Below are 4,846 nucleotides of genomic sequence, written 5' to 3'. Positions count from 1 at the left end.
TTTTGCAACAAAAAAGGGCCTATTGTAAGCAATTGTTGGAAAAAATATCCCAACAAGATGAGATGTAACAAATATAAAAAATCAAGGCATATAACTAGTAAATGTCCAAACTCTCTTGAAGTACCCAAAGAATTGGATGCCAACTTTGTCTCCAAAGCACCTGATGACCGATTTTTCTACTCCCCATTGTACCATCATTCCATTAACATTCTTATAGCCTATTTTATAAAGGCATCCCACTTATTCATTGGGGGGGATGGGAACATTTACATACTATGTAATCCAATGCCAGCTTGGCATTGATGGCGGTGTTAGAAGTGTAGCATGGGAACCCCAGGCAAGCTAGGATGCATGAGGGAAGGTGAGGTGTGAATGAACTAAAGGGTAGGGGAAACCCTAACCCTAGCCCACAATGAGGCTATATAAATATCTTGGAGGTCACTCTCAAATGTAGAGAGTGTACAAGTTGTACCTTGAGCAACTTACTAAGCAAGATTTCATTCTTGTACTTGAGCTATCTCTCCCTCTTATGTACAAATCCTTATGGTCTCACTCTAATTTGCAATAGAAAGATGATTAGTGAGAAACGAATCGAGGAATCTAGCCACCAACTCTTAGCATATAGCCACCCATTATGTAGACATCTCTTTATCCATCAAAGAGAGTAGGAAAGAGACATGTAATAAAGAGAAGAAGGGGAATTGAGAAATAAAGAGGAGAATACTGAAAGATAGTATTCTAAGATGTAGATCACAAACCCATAATTGTTAGAACTAGATGGATGTGAGCATATTATTCATGCTCTCTTGAATTCTCACCACTCCCTTTCATAGTCTTGGAAACCATGTAAATATTTTCAACATATTGATTTCTCTAGCCTATTCTAACCAAGAATCTAATATATGATCAACTGTAGCTCTCAAATCAAACAAAAGGAGATGGATAGAAACGAGACTCTTCTAGTTGTCATCTACTATAGTATCGATGAGCTCCAAAGGTCGTGTCTCAAATCCTATAGTTTCTTCTCCATGTAGCTCTATGATCTCCACAACCTCCACGCACAAGAGATTGAACTTGTGACTAGTTTTCCAAGAGAGGAAGGACTCTCTCTCTCTCTCTCTCTCTCTCTCTCTCTCTCTCTCTCTCTCTCTCTCTCTCTCTCTCTCTCTCTCTCTCTCTCTCTCTCTCTCTCTCGATACATACATACATACATACATATGTATATATACATGTGTGTGTGTGTGTGTGTGTGTGTGTGTGTGTGTGTGTGTGTGTGTGTGTGTGTGTGATCAAGCAAGAGAAGGCAATATGAAGAAGAAAACACACTAGGTAGAGAAAAAAGCTACCCTCATTCTCTCAATAAATATTGGAGATGAAGGCACCATGTCTCCACAAGTTCTAGCTAGATGCATAGGAGATGCCATAGAGAAGATAGCATAGAGTAGTGATGAGCAGGGAGATAAGCCATGATTTAGTTTAAAGTGCATATGAAGCTCAAAAGCTCTTAAGGACACTACAAAAATGAAAAAAAATCCCAAAAAAATCCATGAGAGTTGAGAAAGAAACCACTATTAAAATAAGTGGCAAAAAGGAAGGAAACAATAAAATGTGACCACGAAGGTACTCGAAAGTATACTAGTTGTGTTTGCAATAAAAATTGATGCTTGAAGTGAAAAAGCACTTCTAATTGTAAAAGGATAAAACTAAAACAAAGGCATCGAGTACTTCAAAGAAATTTTAAAAATATAAATTTAATGTCTAAGACCCCCAAACATTCATTATAATGTTATTTTAGAGAGCCAAACTCACTTACATGCAAGTTGTAATTTAAATTTGCACACCTATAAAGGTGGTACCTATGGGTGAGTGTTTTCTAGCCATTTACATCATGACTTGAATTTTTTATTATTTAAAGATACAATTAAAACTTTAGGACATAAATGGGTAGCATAGAAGTAGGGATGAAATCTTTTTCTTTTTTCTTCTTATTCCACACAAAATATTTAGCCTACAATAAGATAAAAGACTAATATAAAAGTACAAAACATTTGTACATGCAGTCACTAACTGTGAACGTGCTAAAGATAGATGAGATGGCATAAGGAATGTGCCATAACAAAGAGTGAACTACAAGGGTGTATTCCACTATAGGATCACTCGCATATCCTCCATGTTGGTCACCTAACGCACAAGTGGCTAAAGTCTTACTATATCACCAAGGTGTGTAATGGATGCTAGCTCATGTAGAGCTCAACATTTCAATATACCATTTTCGAGCAAATTAAGGCACACTATCTTGAGCAACTAGAGCATGCTATGCTAGTTTGAGGCATGTTACCTTGAGCTTTAATCACCACCTCAAGCCCTTTTGAACACATTGCCTCGAGCTCTTTTGACTCTTTTGAGCACACAACTTGAGCCTATTAAAGCATAATCATTTCAAGCCTTAAGAAGCTCACATATTGAAAATACCTTGAGCTTTGTAAATTCTTCCACCTCAAGCTTATTGCACATTGTCACCTTGAATAGCAGTGCTTCATGCTGGCCTTGAGCAACATCACACCCCCTCGATTAATAAAACAACTAACCAATTTACATGAATCACCCTTTGTGGCATGTTGCTCAACACTAACATATGGTTCATTCTTAGCACATGGAATAGTGAGGGCATAAATGTCAAACCCTTTTCAAGGTTAGCTACAACAAAAAGCAAAAGGCCAGTACCTTGTGAGAGAAAAAAGTAAAAAACAAAGGTATAGCATGGACCAAGACATTAAGAATAATGAGCATATATAAGTGCTCAATTGGAGCCCTTGTTGAGGTGTCAATTCAACTTCAAGTAATATGAGTGTATGCACTCAATGTAGGTATGCTAGGAAGACCTTGGAACAAGTGGTATAAACTTATCCCAATGGTGCTCTGGAAATGATCATGGTGGCATGAAAATGATAATCTGGATGTGACTTGAGGCTAGCAAGTTTGAAAGGTAAGAAAGGAGCAGTCTTAGCCAAGGCAAGTAGGGGTTCCCATCAGGGGGTGATAGTCTCCATCTAGTGGGTGTCTCAATAGTAGATGGCATCCGTGGGTCTACTTGATGTATGTAAGGCACATAGATGGAGCCCACCACATTGTGGGTGAACCCCAAATCAAGGCAAGAGGAAAAATAAATGTAATCATGAAAGAAAATCAAAATAGCATCAAGATAGAAACTCTTGTGGTTGCCCTTGGGATGCAAAAGTGATTGCTTAAGAAGAAAATGGTTAGAGCACTCAAAGTATAGATCATAAGAGGGTTTGTAGTGATCACTTCAAAGTGGTAAGACTCTTCTCTCCGTTCATTCAAGGTGATTTAGAAAAACTTAGTAGAAGATCAATATATCTTTTATTTTAGAGTATGCCTTACAGATCACTCTAGGTCCATCACTCATGTCTAGTTTATGTTATGAGTGGATGTAAGATCCCAATGCCCAAAGTCATGCATTTAAAGAGGGATTAGAATGGGGAATAAAATAAAGCTTATAACTAGTGCTCACAAAAAACTTTTTTCCCATCCAATGGAAAAAATGACCCAGCCGGTTTTGGGAGGGAAATAACCGGTTTTTATAACTAAAATGCTTTAAAAATAGCCAGTTTTCATCAAGACGAGCTTCAATTTCAACCGGTTCTTTGAGAATGTTGCCTGGAAAAGATACATTAAAGGACGGTTTTCTGTGAGCACTGCTTATAACCTTTGAATTTTTTTAAAAAAAAAAACAAAGAAAATGGCTACCAATCACCATTAATTAGCATCACCATCTCAGCGCCATCGACTACGAGATTACCATCAACTCCCTTCTCAATTCCAACAATTAAACTGATTGAAGTTCCCTCATCACCATCGAATCAGATGATCAAGAGCCACCTCGTGAATATCATCGAGAGTGAGAGAGTTTGGTGGAGATAGCTGTAGCCGTGAGCTAGGAGAAAGAAAGGCTATATAGGCCTTAAACACAATATTAGTGAGTTTGGGAATCTCCCAATTCTCATTTTTTAAATACTAAAAAGGTGGCACTCGGATAATATGCCCATAAGTTTCTCAAAACCATATGATGTGACCTATCATTGGAAAGTGCTTGAAAAATGGAATCTATTGAGCTATAGAGTGCTCAATTTGGAGTTGTAGTGTTCAAGTTATGACAAATCCAAAGATTTGACCATGTGTCCCAAACTTATGGGAAATTCCCATATTCCCCAATATGGTGTTCTTAGTATTGAGGCTAATGGGCTAGCTTTTTGGTGTTTCTTTGTTCGGTCGGTGTGGTAGATAGATAGATAGAGAGAGAGAGAGAGAGAGAGAGAGAGAGAGAGAGAGAGAGAGAGAGAGAGAGAGAGAGAGAGAGAGAGAGAGAGACACACACAAAAGGGAAGAAGAAGAGGAGAATATAGGGAGGAAGAAGAAGATAGAGGAGAAGAGAAGAAGAGAGAGAGAGAATAAGAAGAGATGGGTGGAGAGAGAAGGAAGATAGGTAGTGAGAGAGAAATAGGTAGTAAAGGAAGAGGGAGAAGTTGAGAGAGAGAGAGAGAGAGAGAGAGGACGAGGAGAAGAGGGGAACAAAAGGAGGAGAAGAGGAAAGATAGAAGAGAGAGGTAGAAGTAGAAAATAGTGAGAATAAGAGATATATTTAATGCGAATCTTTTATCGTAAGCTTCATCACCTTGTGGGTTCTTCCATTGATCCTTTTCATTTTGGAATGGAAGACTAGAAGGAAAACCATAGATACAAGACAAGAGTTCAATTTTTTCAAGTACCAAGGCCTTCATAAGCAAGAGTACTACCAAAGTCCAATAGTACTAAGTTGGAGACTATA

The sequence above is a fragment of the Lygodium microphyllum genome, chromosome 1 (genome assembly GCF_053477565.2).
Source record: "Lygodium microphyllum isolate KBCC chromosome 1, Lygodium_microphyllum_v1.1.10, whole genome shotgun sequence".
Classification (NCBI taxonomy): Eukaryota; Viridiplantae; Streptophyta; class Polypodiopsida; order Schizaeales; family Lygodiaceae; genus Lygodium; species Lygodium microphyllum.
This window is presented reverse-complemented; position numbering follows the sequence as displayed.